The sequence below is a fragment of the Canis aureus genome, chromosome 34 (genome assembly GCF_053574225.1).
Source record: "Canis aureus isolate CA01 chromosome 34, VMU_Caureus_v.1.0, whole genome shotgun sequence".
NCBI lineage: Eukaryota > Metazoa > Chordata > Mammalia > Carnivora > Canidae > Canis > Canis aureus.
In genome coordinates this window covers 21008200-21025159 of record NC_135644.1, presented here as the reverse complement: position 1 = coordinate 21025159, position 16960 = coordinate 21008200, and the positions used below count along the sequence as shown (strand labels likewise).

At 37.0% G+C, this 16960-nt stretch overlaps 1 long non-coding RNA gene across 5 annotated transcripts in view; it reads left to right on the top strand.

The window, feature by feature from the left end:
* The window catches only part of LOC144304951 (uncharacterized), a 65717-nt gene that overhangs the window by 23612 nt on the left and 25145 nt on the right, over positions 1–16960 (top strand). For all 5 annotated transcript variants that reach the window (XR_013371952.1, XR_013371950.1, XR_013371949.1 and 2 more), the window contains exons 2-4: positions 3445–3552; positions 14597–14621; positions 16203–16251. This is a non-coding gene — a long non-coding RNA (uncharacterized LOC144304951). The remainder of the gene's footprint in view (positions 1–3444; positions 3553–14596; positions 14622–16202; positions 16252–16960) is intronic.

Sequence of the window (16960 nt, the reverse complement as noted above, 5' to 3'; positions counted from 1 at the left end):
CATTCTGAGATGCTCTCTCATCATTGTTCTATATGGCAACTACTGTGATAGTGGTCAATTTCTTCAAGGAAACGGCTGTTCTTACTCACAGTTTTACTTCTTGAGCCGTGCCCAGTAGCTGGCACCTGGTACTACTTAATATTTATTGAGGGAATAAATTTAAATACTTAACTCCTGGTCATCTGTTGTGCTAATAGCAATGTCAATGAAAATGACGATGTTGATGACGACACAAATCAGCTTGCCATATTCTAGCCAAGTATAGCCAAAAAAAAAAGTTTGTTTTGTTTTGTTTTGTTTTGTTTTTTGCAAATTCCAGGGTTTTTAAAATCTGTAACAAAATTACCTAATATTACACGGTAGTAGACTGTATATAAAACTCACAGGCATGTTTATTTACTATTTTATTAATTTCCTAGGGCTTCTGTAACAAAGTGCCACAAACTGTGTGGCTTGAAACAACAGAAATATACTGTCTAGGGTTCTGGAGTCTAAAAGTTAACAAGACTGAGGGAGAATCTGTTCCATGCTCTCTTCTTGGCTTCTGGCGATGGTTGGCAGTCCTTGCCGTTTTTTGGTTTTTAGAGGCACCATTACAGTCTCTGCCTCCTTCACATGACCTTTGCCCTGTGTGCTTCTCTCCTGTCTTCTTGCAAGGATACCAGTCATACCATGTTAGGGCCCACCCTGATGATGCATCTTAACTTGATTACATCTGCAAAGACCCTATTTTGAAATCAGGTCATGTCCAAGATATTGGGATTAGGACTCAAAATATCTTTTTATGGGATGCAGTTCAACCCATAACTATGAATGGTATTTTTTAAATATTTGAGCCAACATTGATAAGATCAGTAGACGTCAATTAAAAATCTAGATTTCTACTTCTCTTGAAAAATCAGAAAATCTTGAAAGAGATCATCTGCCTTCCTCCATGGATCAATCCCCTGTCACTAACATACCTTTCCCTTCATATCTTTCCCTTCATCTGGGGCCTGTGCTCTCCAGCTTTCCACACTCCCCACTGATCATTAATGCCTCCCTGGCCAAGTTTCATCTTTAGTACTGAACACGAATTATGACAGCATCAAAATGCCAGAATTCCTATATTCAGCCCCCTTTTATCTACTACATTACCTACATGGCCCTGATGATTTACAATTTTGGAACTCCTGTTATGAAAAAATTTCAGTTCTACTAGTAGAGACAAAATTTTGCTAAATTCATTTTATTGTACAGTTTTTCTTTAAGATTCAATATCATTTACTACCAAAAATAATTTATTCATGACAAATTGTTTCAGAATGACTTATTTAAGGAGTCTGGAACATAATCAGATAGAGCCCACGAGAAATGGAAAGAGAGTGTCAAAGGAGAAAATAAGGTCAATAATCACTTTTCAACAAAAGCAGCTGAAATTATGCTGGCAATAATTAAAAGGAAGAGACATAGAAAATGAATTGTATTATATGACCTATCCACGGGCAAGATAAAAAGATGCTGTGTTCAGAAAAAAAAGATTTTAATACGATTAAAAGTCATAACAGTCAACTTTTAAGAAATACACAAAAAGAATTTATAAGTGAACAGAGAAAAATCTCTGAGGGGACTCATGAAATGAGGGTAAATGTTAATTCTTTCTTAAAATTGTTGTTTTATTTATTACTAAATAGAAAGTGCTAACTCTATGCAGTATTCAAGGACAATGGACTTAACAAAAGGGAGCAACAGTAATCCTCAGACCTACTGGACTGGACGTGAATCTCTCCCTCAGTCGTTACATTTTATATGCTTAAGACTCATTTCATTTTTTTGAAGATTTTATTTATTTATTCACAAGAAACAGAGAAAGAAGCAGAGATGTAAGCAGAGGGAGAAGCAGGCTCTCTGCGGGGAGACTGAAGTGGGACTCAATCCCAGGACTCCGGGATCACGACCTGAGCCAAAGGCAGATGCTCAACCACTGAGTGGCCCAAGACTCATTTCATTTTTATTTTTCACTTCCTCCACTGAATCCAAACCTGCTTCTTCTTTTGGATTCTCCAAGTTAAAAAACAACCCTGTTTTCTGGTCACCTGAGCCATAGACATCCCTGCATGCCTCATCCTTGACCCTCCACCACATTCAGTCAGGGATCTGGTCCTGTCATTTTTTACCCCATAAATATTTTGGAAGAAATCTTTCCTTTTTTCTGTCCTCACAGTCCCCACCTTCATGAGGCCCTCTCTACCACATACCTTTTTCAAAATGGGCCTATGAATAATCAGATGAATACATTAAAGTGATATAGGTCCTCATCATCGTCCATGTGGACTATTCCACTTCCTGGAAATTGGTCTCCTTACCACATGCCACCCCCCCCCCAACCACATTGCTATCTTTTTTCCACACCCACACTGTAGCTATTCACACTTCTATGTCCTATATAAAAATTGCCCCTACTCACATGCATTTAATACCTTCTCTTTCACCTTCTGTTACTCATCCCTCAAGTCCATTTCACTTGCTCTGTGGAGTATTCCTGGTTGAGTTAGCTTCCTTCTATACTGTTCTAGTGTCTCTCTGTGCATATCTCAATGTACTTGCTCCTCAAAGCAGGGCCCCGGGGTCAGTAGTCTCCACTGCCTGGGAGCTTCTAAGAAGTACAGAACCTTGGGTTCCCCCCCAGACCTACTGAGTCACAATGCACATTTTGAGATGATCTCCAGGGATCCCTGGGTGGCGCAGCGGTTTGGCGCCTGCCTTTGGCCTAGGGCGCAATCCTGGAGACCCGGGATCGAATCCCACATCAGGCTCCCGGTGCATGGAGCCTGTTTCTCCCTCTGCCTGTGTCTCTGCCCCTCTCTCTCTCTCTGTGACTATCATAAATAAATAAAAATTAAAAAAAAATAAGATGATCTCCAGCTGATTCTAATGCACAGAGAAGTTTGAGCTATGTGACTAGCGATATCATTAGAGGTTTGGAGTTCTGTCTTTTATACTGAATTCTTAGCTCTTCTAGATGAGAACCACACATTCATTTTTGTATCATCTAACAAAGTGTATGCTGAGCACTTACAATATATAGAGGAGGGAAAGAGAAAATGCGAACAGACAGTTTAGTGATCACCCAAGTAATAGTGGCAAAGCCAGGACTCCCCAGCACTTACATATCAGATCCTTTCTCCTACCCATGCTGTGCCTCTTAAGACATCTTTCTTCTCTATTCTAAAATCAAGAGATGTTGGAAGACACCCTTGCAATCACAAGGCTATTGTAAGTGGCAAAGAGGACTCCAGGACACAAGTTTTTCTCTTGACACTTAGTTGAGGATCTTTACATGGTGTCATTTGGCCTCTGTCACAAGAACAAATGTGAAACACATTCATTGAACTTCTGTTCTCACAATTCAAGTTTCAAAGAGCATCTGCCATAATGAATAAAAATATATTTGTATTTCTCCAGGGTGCTTCGATTCAGTGGGTCCTGGGTTACTGTCCAATAAGTCAAGCTCAGTGAACATCATGTTTATCTCAAAGTTAAAACAGGAGCCCTAACTAAGGAACAAAAAAGGTAAGAATTAATTATAAATGTAAATATAACTAGTCAATTGACAATTTGATTTTTTTTTCCTATCTGGTGCAATAATTTGTAGCTTATAACATTAAGCATATTTTTACAGTACATTTTAAAAATGCATATAATGGCTTCAAGCTTCCGTTTTGAATGAGACATATTTATACTCCAAACACCACATTTACTTATGTATTTCCAGTGTGTCTGAATATTTTGGGAAGGAAACAAATAGGATGATTGTGTAATTGCCATCAATATGTTTTGCTTTGCTTTGTTTCACTTTTAAAATAACAGCCATATTATGCCATAAGTGGCCTATTCAGTAACGAAGGCAACAAATTATTTGTTGCCTGTGCTGTATGTGCCAGGCACCATCACAGGCTCTGCCCTCAGAATTCCGCCTCCCCGAATTTTGTGGACTACAGAGGGGAGATAGCCAAAGCAGCAAGCAGTTACAATGAGTTCATGAAGGCAGGTAAACACAGTTAACTGCAGGGCATCTAGGCAAAACAAAAACAAACAAACAAACAAAAAAACAAAACAAAAAAACACCTGGTCTAGGCTTCAGAGACCTAGAAAAGCCTTTGCAATGAAGATGAAGCTCAGTCCCAAAGAAGAATGGAATTTAATCAGGCAAAGTATGTGGGACTTTCCAGACAGAAGTATAGCTGCGTGTGCAAAGGCCCTGACCTAAGAGAAAGAATGGAAGATTGAAAATAATTGTAAGTAGTTCAGCGTGGCTAGAGCAGTGTTATTGGTGCAAGGTAAGGAGTAGTTTGTGGTGTGATGAGGGTTGATGTCAGATAGGAAAACAAGGGCAAGATCATGAGGGGTGCTGAATACTATACAAAAGAATTTGGATGCCATTCTAAACAAGAGTAATATGTAATGCTTTTTTAGTGCTTATATGAGTGGGGCACATTGCTCTAAATGTATCTCATTTAGTCTTCACATCTGGTGTATGTTCTAGATACTGTTATTACTCCCGATTTTATAGGAAATGAAACTGAGGCACAGACACTGAAAGTACTTTACCAAAGTTGCACAGTTGGGCAGTAATGGAGCTGGGCTCCTAAAGGTAATGAGAGGGGACATGATGTAATTTTTGTTTTGTAAAGACCATTCTGGCTCAAGTGTGAAGATAGGATTTGAGAAGATATTTCAGCAATCCAAGTCAGATAAGCTGAAGACTTGAGCTAAGTTGAACCAATGGGGGAAGGAAAGAAATAGATAAGTAGAGGGATGCTTAGGGGCATAGTAAGACTCGGTGATGGGTCAGTAAGATGTAAGACCAAGAATGTGACCAAATGGGCTTCTCCAAATAGAGCATGAGTACCAGATTTTAGGACATATACAATCAAATATGCATTTCCTATGACCATATTTGTAATTAAAATGACTAAAATAAATATCAACTAATGTCCAGCTGATGACACAGAATTTAAATTGAATAGTGGCATAATTTAAATGAAGAAAGTGAAAGACCTAGGTTTCGCTTTATTAAAAAATACTATGTCATCTAACCAGGGTGTTATTTCATTCTTTGGTTACTTATAGTACAGCTCTCTCCCTTTCTGTCTTTTGTTTTCCTGCCAATTCTAATCACCTAGCAGGAGAACCTCATCTATGTGTTCTCTCAATGTTGACAGGAACTCAGAATTCAGGGAATTTCACTGCATCTTTTAGACCCTTCTTGATAACTCGGATTCCAGGTTATGAGTATCTTCTTTGATCCATTTCTCTGATTATCCTGCTTTGTATACCAATATCTGCACTTGGGTCTTGCTCCCTGTAATTACCTGCCATTCACAAATCTTTAAACCCTGGCCTCTCCAGCTCAGGATCCCTATTACTAGATGCCAACCTATCTATTAGTTCACTAACTTGTTCATATTTAATGGTCTCTTCTCTTCTGCAAGGTTTTTGGGTAATATTGGTAATTTTATGATACAACTAACATCTTTCAAATACTGTTGCTTACGACTCTTACCCATAATCTGTATTAAAATGTCAACCAATTAGGATTATTCAGCTGTGTACAATGGTCTAGTTCACCTTTGAAAAGACATTTTTGAACTTTTTAAACTTTCGTCACTTATTTTCATGATGCGCCTTTCCTTTTTCCTTGGCTGTAGAGCCAAACTTTGAACTCTCTTTCAATCTTATATCCCCATTTCCTTCTCTTTAAAACAACTATCCTGTGTGTTCATGTTTCAGGTCTTCACCCAATTTATAGTCCTGCCTGCACTTTTGGTTCCAATCATCCAAATTCTGTTCATTTCCACTAGGGCCAGTGTTCAGGGCCAATGTAATTAAGAGCCATTAATCCCCATTTTATATTAAATTATTATTAGAACAGCCAAAAACATGAGAGTACATAGTCATGTTTTAAAGATAATCTATAAGGCAGCCCCGGTTGCCCAGCAGTTTAGCGCCATCTTCAGCCCGGGTGTGATCCTGGAGACCCAGGATCGAGTCCAATGTCGGGCTCCCCGCAGGGAGCCTGTTTCTCCCTCTGCCTGTGTCTCTGCCTCTCTCTCTCTCTCTCTCTCTGTGTCTGTCATGAATAAATACATTAAAAATCTTTTTTAAAAAAATAAAGATAATCTGTAAGTTAAGGGAAAGGTGAGGGAAGCTTTTGTGCTATAATGGCAGAGCCGAGTAGTTGCCACAGAGACCATATGGCCAGGAAAGACTGAAGTATTTACTATCTGGCCATGAACAGATGAAGTCTGCCAATCCCTGATTTCATTACTCAAATTTAAGTCTCCTCTCATTTGATAAAGACCTTTTAACCAACATATTTTGTAAGTATTCATTCCCAAACCAATGGATGCCTATATAATGACATAATTTGGAAGTGAACAAAACAAGCCATTTCCTATACAGATTATCATGTTACTTAATTACCAGTTGTACAAAAACAGTTATTTTTATGGCATATGTAACAGCTAAGCAATCTAAAAAAGTTATCTAAGATATTTTATTGCTGTTTTTGACTCCTATGTACTTCTCTGGAAAATTCTTTTTAAAGAAAACGAGGTTGATTTGGACATACAATGAGAAATAAAAATCCTTAGAAATCCTAAAAGGAACAGAGAATAGTGACAAATGAATAAAGGGAAGTAAAAAATGTCATTTTTATAGCACATAAGCATATCCCTTCAGCAATTAATAGGACCCCTAAAAATGACATGTGTTTTTGGAGTAAGTTTACCATACTAGATTGAACTTGACCCCCTATATGTAAAGGCCACTAAAACAATTCCCTCAGAAAAATCTGTTGTATTTTCCTACGTCATCAGTGTACTCAATAACTTCATTTAAAAAAATAGGAGTTTTTAAAATAAATAAATAATAAACAAATAAATAAATAAAACAAGAGCTTTAGTTTTTGTTAACATATTCATAAATTTGGGAATTAAGACAACTACACAGTATATATAGCACAAGTAAACACATATATAAACAATTATCACAAAGCAGGTCATGTCTATATCAACCAACAGATTTTATTAAAGTTTAGGAAGAATGAACTTATATACTGATTCAGTTTGATAAACTGAATTTTAGACACTAATATAATAGATTAATAAAATTATATAGGAATGAAGGAGAGTTTATAAACTAGTATTCCAAGAAGAAGATATTCTATCCTTTTTTTTTTTTTTTTTTATTTATTTATTTATGATAGTCACAGAGAGAGAGAGAGGCAGAGACACAGGCAGAGGGAGAAGCAGGCTCCATGCACCGGGAGCCCGACGTGGGATTCAATCCCGGGTCTCCAGGATCGCGCCCTGGACCAAAGGCAGGCGCCAAACCACTGCGCCACCCAGGGATCCCCAAGATATTCTATCCTTTATGGGTTTAATATATTTATTTTGTAAAGAATATATACTTATTCAGCCTGCATCCATCCCAGCCAGTACTGTGGTTAAGCACACAGGCTGTGATCTATAAAGACTTGAGTTTAAACCTCAACCTCATCTTTAACCAGCCAGACCAGATGTTCTGAGACAATGTAACTCCCTTGGTTTCTGTCTCTCAGTTTCTCTCCCTAGAAAGTAGCAATAATATGCGCATTTCATAAAGTTAACTAATATAAACCTTAGTTCATTGTTACCATTTTATACGGGCTTTATATGCCGGGCTCTATGTGAAGAATTTTTACATAATAGGAGTATGAATATTTACTATCTTCTTGATTTTTCCTTCCATCAGTTTATTAAGTAGATCATTATTCCTGGTCTCTTCAGCTATGATTTTTTTCTATTAATCTTAGTGCATTATGAGAAAATGAAAATGTTTCCAACAACTCTATGTTGTTTTTGAAATTTACCCATCATATGTCCATATTAAGTCTTCAACCAGTCCCACTAGGGCCAGTGTTCAGGGCCAATGTAATTAAGAGCCATTAATCCCCATTTTATATTAAATTATTATTAGAACAGCCAAAAACATGAGAGTACACAGCCATGTTTTAAAGATAATCTGTAAGTCTTAAGGGAAATGGGAGGGAAGAACTTTTCTATTGCTGAAAGGACAAAGGAACACAAACTGTATTTATAAAAACCTTAGAAACATAGAAAATGATCAGGGCAAGAATAAAGAAGAAGCTAACCTATTCTTTGTTTTCATTTATTTCCCTGTATAAGTAGTATCTATTATCATTTATTTCTTGAGTATAAATAACAAAAATATAGCAAATCAAAGCAAGGTTTGAATAATACAGCATTGGGGCAAAATGGTAATCTTTAGTCATATCTATGTGATAAGTAATAAAATACAACCGTCATTGACTGCCATAATATGGGGTTTTAAGGTTGCTCATCAAAAAGCAACTTCTGAATGCAGATGCCTGCTCTGTGAACTACCCTGTAACCATGGAGGCAGTCCTAGTGTAAGCTTCACTGAATGAGGTCCTGTTTTGGTCTGGTGTTGGCTTGAGGAGATTGGAGCACACCCAGTTGGTCACATCCAGGACCTCATTGGGAATTTCCCTTTAACATGGGCATGACTCAGGTCTGGTAAATAAAACCAAACATTCCTAAGAATGAGAATTTTATGCTTCTGGATGAATAGCCATTTCTGAATGCCTATTCCAATTGTCTGATTTCTCTGTTATACCACTGCTTGGAAATTTGGATCCATCCTATAGTAAACTGCGTGGCAAATCATGCAGAGTTTTGGCAAATTATCTTTTTGTTCAAAAGGCATACATGTCTCTCTGAATTAATAAGACATTGGTCTAGTTGGAAAGTGTCATGCCGTTCACGAATAGGAGGACTAGGGGAGCAAGTGAAATCTTTCCTGAAGATTTGGTCTTGGTTTGGTTTGATTTGGGCTGACAAAAGATGCATCTAGGGGGATTCCTTGTAGGTTTAAGAAACTCCTTAATAATAAATACACTGTGAAAGGGGAAGCCAGATAACTATGGAGCACCATCATCTTTTCTTCCAAAAATACTTGGGATCTTTCCCAAAGGGGAGAGAGTAGATTCTGTATTGTCCTAAAAAGGTTGGATCATTCTCAGAGGTGACATTGAGGCCACTGAAGGAATGACTCAGATGAGGTGAATTAAATGGAAAGTCCCCAAATTTCCTCATAGAGAACCTTGGAACCAAATCTTTCATGAAAAGATTTCTGTACCAAGAACCCACACTCTCTTGGGAAGGGTGTTTCCTGAGTTTGCCATTCTCCAGGCTATAGGCTATCTCCAGACAATCAAGCTGTGTTGGAGTTCAGAAAATAAAATGAGACTATGAAAACTCCCCACATTTCTGCATGCAAAATGGAAAATTTGATGGGTAATCATTCAATTTAACCAACTTCAGTCAATAATCTTTCATACACAACATAAAAATAATCCATTGTAATTTCAAAAGTTAGCTAGTTTGGTTCACTAAGAGTTTCTTTAATGTTATAAAACTAGGGCAATAGGTACTGCCAAGTCCTAGGCATATGGCTCCACCATGTGGATGAGCCTCTGCAAATAACACTCACAATTTTTAAAAAGGAGAAGTTAGTTATAATGAAAATTGGAGATCATAGGTCAAACCCTCACTTTATGTAAGAGAGAGACCTAGAGAAGTCAAATTATTTACCCAGTTATGCGCCACTACCAAAACTAGAATTTGGCGGCTCTGTTTATTAAAGTAGTTGCTTGAACTAATTAAACTTTACTGTTAATGCACTCATTCATTTTAATTATTAAATAATCAGATGATCATGTTCAATGGGTATTTGCTTTATTTCTGTCTGCCCATAATCCAAGCTCATTTCTTATTGGGCAGGGACTCTGTTGTGTAAATGTGGTGAGGCGAAGCCCCACTTCCCTCAAAGGAACTGGAAGAGCTTTCATCCCCTCTTATCCCCACCGCTAAGTAAGATACCAGCTTGTCACTTAGGTGTGCCAGCAGGAAGGTCTGTGCAGGAATATTGGCTATGGAGGAAGTAACCGAATCAATGTAGTTGGGACTTGTTCTGGAGGCAACAGAGCAGTTAAGTCAAGTCTCAGTGGTAGTGGCTGTTCATGTCAGCAGCAACAGCACAGGCCAATGGCAGCACTGCTGGAGGCAATGTCGCTTCCAGGCTGATCATGAGATATAAGCTTAGCTACATTCTGTACTTCCTAGTGCCTAATTCGGACCCACTTTCTGAGCTTGGTTCTTCAGCCCTCCTGTGGACTACCTAACCTGTTCCATCTGCTTCCACCAGAGCCCTTTTCTGCTTAGTAAAACCAGAGCCAGTTTTTATTATGAAACCAAGACCCCAATTTTAAAAAAGTTGTTACCAGTAGGGCATTGCAGCACAGAACCTCAGTGAAACTGGCAAAACCCAGCACTTTCATCTGGCCTGGTTGAGGAATTTAAAATCCTAGTCATTTTAGGAATGGAATTTTGATCTGTCTGATCCTAACATGCAAAAGTGAAATATCTAATTAAATTATTTTCTGTGATCACCAGGGAACAAATCCTACTACCCTGTGGCATCATGCTGTTTATTTGCCATGAGAGTCCACATGTAAGTGCTCCAGTCACCAGTCCCGGTCCCTGAATTAGCCTAGTCTAGCTCATAGCCATTGAGTCATCCCCAGGCTTTAAGACTTCTCTCCAAGGCCGCAGACATCACGAGTAGGGAAAAGCCATCTCCTTGGCTCTCCTGAGCCCCTTATCTGCAGAATTCATGATCATAATAAAATAATTATCCTAAGCTACTAAGTTGGGTTAATTTTTTTTTATGCAGCGAAGATAACCAGAACAGGAACCTACACCAATTCAATGACTAACGGACTAGTTGGATAGTGAGGAGATTGGAAAAGCAGGACTGGAGGGTTGTGCGGGAGTTTGGAGAAAGGTTATGTTGAATGGATATGACCTCTGAGAATGAGCTGTGAGTGTATTTCTCAGGAAGCTGATGTCCCCCACGAGGCCTCTAGTATGGGTAAGATGACCCACTTAGTAGATATAGGTCAGCCTCCCTTCTCATCAAGGCCAGTGGATTTACAAACCAGGTGTCCATTGTGGAGGGAATGAAGATTATGTATGGCAATGGCCATCTGGCTACAGCTTTGATGACTGCTCTGTTCTCTGTTATTGGTAACTGATCATGAACTCTTGAAAAGCATGATACCTAGTGGAACCAAAGGACTATTTGGTGTTAGTTTGTCTGTGTGGGATACTATCCTATTATCTTTGAGGCAATGCAGAATGGGGAACAGTTTTTCCTTGTTGCAGTATATTATTTAGTTTGGTTCATTTTGCTGTCCCTGGTCATTTTTCTTTGTCATTACATGATCCATAGATTAATTGGTTGCCTTATACAAGGCCATGATATCCCAAGCAAAATTTCTTCAGTTTAAAGGAGCTAATTTTTAAAAGATGCAAGGCAAAAGGCTAATGTTCAAGGAATTCATTGGTATTATTACATGCTCCATTACTCAGAAGAAATGAATCCTTGCAGATTCAGATGTACATTATCCAAGAGTCAACACCTCACGAGTCTGATGTGCTGTTCTACAGGGTGTGGTTTATGTTCTGCACAAATGACCATCACATGGAGTTCTTTTTCCCATTGGCCAGAATATATAAGTCTGGGATTCTGGGGTTCAAAATTGTGATGGAGGCTCCTAGGATTATATTTACTGATTCTTTTGCCAATTGTTTGCTTTCTATCCTTTTGATTTGGGATTCTAATAGCACCATGAGTATAGGAGTTCCACTGAATTGGAAGCTAGGTCTGAACCTACTTAATTTGGTTCTTCATGCCCTATGTAAGCAAGCAAAAACAAAAATCAAAAGAGAAAAGATGGTTAGTGTTGTCACTGTATTACTGTGTTTGTTCCCCTTGAGGGAAAGTAGAGCTACTGCTGCTCTTGTGGGTAGGAAGGAAATGTCAGTGTACAGCCTTATTTGAGCAAAGCCACCAGGGGCTTGTATCCTCACCATACTGGGTCAAGAATCGTGACCCACTAAGTTTCAAGCTGAAGGCAAAGGAAAGTGTAGTGGAGGAGGAGAGTCATAAAATTCAGTTAATCTCTCAGCTGCAATACGGAGCAACCCCACTTAGTCCTCATACTCCCTTTTTGCTGAATCATGTTGCTTTGTTTTTGCTCCTGCAAATAAATTTGCTACCCAGAATTCTGACTGGACATGCTCTCCTAATTTGTCATGAACTTATTTTCTGGAAAATGATAGAAAGGGCCATGGATGGTTATGAGTTTATAACTATTGGAATAAGATAAATTTGTAACTTTTTAAATTAAATTATATTACTTAAAGGAATTATCGCTGTAAGAAGAAATATTTCAAGTAAATAGACATAAAAATTTCAAAATAGAGTTTATGACTTAAATGTTTCATCAGGTGGTTATTTAAGGCCAGAGAGTTTCTCATTTCTGGATTTTATAGTTGTGGAGATGGTACCTAGGAAGTTATTGGTTTTTACATGATTTTTTAATCATAAAAATATTTATTTCTCAACTTCACATAAAATTTTTCCTGTGCTAATCATAAGGGTGATATTTCAACTAGTCTCTACCATGAAATTGAACTGCTTTCCTAACCTATTCTTGATAATATAGTAATCGAGTCTAGAAACAGAGCCTTACTGCTTTAGTATATTGAATTAAGTAGCTTATTATTGGGAAGAAGAATGTCAAATTTTAACTCTAAGCATTTTTCATATTGGAAGACTACAGTTCATGATGATATTTAATATATTAAAATATCAAAAATATTTGGGGTTTTAAAAAGTGATTGCCAACTATGGGATGGAAGTAAGCATTTTATAAATGTTTGAATTATTTGCTACCAGATAGTAAAATAAATTCCGGAAGGATGCAAGTTTTTGCATCATACAAAGGGAATAATGTAATGATTTGACGGTGTTAGAACCTTTCAGAATAAATTGGTAGTTATGTCAGAATATTATTTCAGTATTAAGAGTATTTTATCACAGAAAAATACTCAATTAAGATCCCAAAATGATTTGCCATAGACATTTTAAGCATATCCAAACATTTCCACATAAATTAAACATGATGTAATTGTTACATTAAGCAATACACCACTGTTGATTCATGTGGAAATCACAGAAGTTTCACTGATTATTATCCTTTCAGTGTGTACTAATGGAGATGACATAGGTATTTTCATGAGAATCATGCTGTAAATCAACTCTGATACACCATTTGTAAAGATTGAGGTAGAGTTGTCAAAATGTCATAGTCTATTCATGCAGATTCATATGTTGTTTAGAACTTAATTTATAAATAAGCACTGTTAGGGTTACTTTAAATAAAACCATATATTTAACTAGCTCTTTGTGTTTACCAACACAAGTTACTGTCTATTAAAAAGTGACTTTTTATGGTTTATTTTCTGTTTTAGCATAAAGAAAATAAAGGCAATAGGCTGTTTCGTCATTCTGGTCTTTTGCATTTCCCAATGATCACAAAAATGATTTGATCCCTATTTACTTACATCCACATGCACCAAAAACAATTTAGGGCAGATTACTGAGATTTGTTTTTCATATAGAAAGATTTAAAGAAAAATTAAAAATAAATAAATAGACTTGGCTGAAAAAAATATTTTGAAATTTTAAAAATTAAGTGTTTTAAACATGGTAAAGAAAGTTAAGAAGGAAAAAGTTAAATGTACCAGGAGTGAGGTTAATATCTAAAAAACATACACTTGCTACTAAAGAGCCGCAAATATGGCTCCAAGCTCTCCAGCAGCCAGATATTCCTTAAATAGCTTGGGGCTGTCTTCCTACAAGAAGCCAACAACCAGTCTGAATGACCTTGAGGCTACTCAGCCTTGCTTAGTGTGGTATAAGAAGATTGCAAGTAGACTGTGCTTTACACAATATATTTGTTACTGAGAAACTGCAGAAATGGAAACTTTGCACATGGATCATTTTATAAATGTACTAGTGAAAGGATTGTAAATAGTCCCTTTTAAAGAAAATCTACAAATGACTCCCTGTGTAACATGGTACCAATACACCTACTTCTCTTATGCACTTGGAATGTTCATGATTGATTTTCTGAAATCAATGTATAATATTCTGGGACCATTCTTTTATTTCAATATCATGGTAGTAGAAATATTCAATAGATGCTCTGAATTTTCCAATGACTTTACCCTACTTGAGAAAACCTCTAATGTCTGCTTTGCTATATTGTGTTGTGTTAGTCATGTTTCATTGCCTTGCTCAAGTTTCTGAGGGCATAGAGCAGCCTCCACATTTAAATTTTTTTTTGTGCAATACACCAGTATTTGAAAATACAAATACACACATATATAGCTATATTCAGAGATACCCTAACAGTCCCCAGTTAGTATGTACCATGTTACTGTCTACCAAACTCTAAATATTGAACCAGGCATCACTTAAAATATATTTATCTTAAAAAAAAGTTTTGTTTGTGCTGAAATGTGTCTCCTGTGATTCTTGAAATAAAAACAACTAGATTTAGTAGATACTTTATATTTAAAAGGGACCTTATAGATGAGTTATGTTTCCCATTTTGCAGGTGAAGAGCACAGGATGCAGAGAAGGTAAGGTTTGCTTCCTGTTGTCACCCAGGGCCCTGCACTGAGCCTAACACATAGTAGGTTCTTAGTGAGTACTGTAAAATGAAGGCTGAGTGCTTATTATTCCATGATGGCACTGCACCAGCATTCATCTGTGATGGTTCATTAGGCCTCAGAAGTGCACTGACATGTCACCTATGAAAGCAGAGAAATCGCACTATGGTGTTATATTCCCATTTGAGAAGCATAACTTTCTGTACTAATACCTGGCATTTTCAAGTGCTAAAAGATCTAAGTCAAAAAATAGAGTCAAATTAGAGTCCTTGCCCAATTAAGTCATTAAGACTCATGACCAATAAAAAGCCCAATTTATACTTATATTTATTAAGTTGAAAAGTGCTTTAGGGCAATGATCCACTTGGAAAAAAATGTTTCAATGTGGATGACTCAGAAAATAAATCCGTAGCAACATAAAATGAGGGTATAATCACTGCAGACAGACTAAATCTGTAGATGTCTAGCTAGTTTACCTCAGCATGAACGAAAAATAGATATACTAATGAACTATACAACAAACTATATAACCTAAGTGACAGAAACTATTTTAATAATTAGTAAAAAATAAAAAAGAGCCGTTAATTTCCCTGCACAGCATCTATTTATACTGAATAAATGTAAAGAAATTGAAAGCAGTTCCTCTGTTTGCAACAGAGAATTGAAATAAAAGACAGGAATAATTGGATATTCTTAGTGACACAATGTCACTATCATTTAGTTCTTCTGAGAAATTATTTAACTAAATACAGTGCTATTTAAGACCTAAAGCTGTCCACTACCAACAGCTAGTCAGCCAGGGTGTCTTTTAAAAGAGACACAAAACAGGTTAAGAGTGAATAAAAGGGGCAGCCTGGGTGGCCCAGCGGTTTAGCACCGCCTTCAGCCCAGGGCGTGATCCTGGGGACCTGGAATCGAGTCCCACGTCAGGCTCCCTGCATGGAGCCTGCTTCTCCCTCTGCCTGTGTCTCTGCCTCTCTCTCTGTCTCTCATGAATAAATAAATAAAATCTTTTTTAAAAGAAGAGTGAATAAAAGAATATTGGAGAATCAATTATGCATACCAAATAGAAATTAAAGGCAAAATAGTCGTATCAAGATCGAAGGTAAAAAAAAGAAAATGAATAGGCACAAAAAAGGGAGATTTAAAGCCACATTGATGATTATGAGAAGCATTTTTTATTCTGCAAATCTCAAGCAACATTAAAGAAATTTAAGAAGAAAAACTTGCACAGTTCTTATTTCTATTTTCACTGCCTCCATTATTCAGTGCTACCTTCTTGTTTATTTACATTATACGATATAATCAAACTATACACATCACTTAGTGCTCTGCTTTTCTACTTTTTGTTTTTCTGTGTTATTATATAGTCCATGTTTATAATTATTTGAGGGAACAAGATATTCCATGGATGTTTACTTATCTGTTTGTCTATTGTTGAACAATCAGTTTGCTCCTTAGGTTTTATTTATAATTAACACTGCATTTGAAATCTCTCTACTTTTGTTTTTTTTTTTTTTGTTTAATTATTGCCTTACGATAAATTCCCAGGAATAGGGGGAACTGCGCCAAATGGGATGAACATTTTACCGTACACTCCGTAAGTGTTGCCAAATTGTTTTTTAAAAGAAATATTCTAAAAAAAAAAAAGAAATATTCTAGTTTACACTTTCATCAGCAGTATCTGAATGTATCAATTTTACCCAAAAGTTGACAGCAGTTTTGCTTTATCATTTGACCATACATGTGCTTTGGGATGCTTTTTCTTTTCTTTCTTACCCCACTATCCCAAAGGGATGAGTAGATGAGCTTGGAGAGCACGGAATTTTTACTCAGGTTGGATAACCAAGGAACCTTGTTTTTATTCAGCAGCCATTGTTACATCTACTCAATAGAATACTATTCAGGAATAAATAAGGATAAACAGAAATGCTAATAGTGGCATAAAAAACACATTCTGGAATTCAATTCAGAGGATAAGGAAGACTTAAAAGGTTTGGCTTGTCCACTTATGTTTCCAAATCCACACCATCTGAGAGACAACTGTGTATACCCTTGTTTTATGCCAAAGACTTTCTTGCAACACAGTCTGTTTCCAAGGGTAATACAAATCTATTTTTCCAAGAACATTGCTTGCTGCCTAACCATTTCTAGCTACCTACAAAGTTCAGAAGAAATGGATCGAATGTGAGGTCCTGTAATTTTGTTGGACAGGCATAAAGGGCCAATTGGGAACGTTGCAAAATATGCTATCTAAAAGAATAGGGCATCTAATTTCTTTTCTTGGTATTTATCTCTCTCGTCCTTTT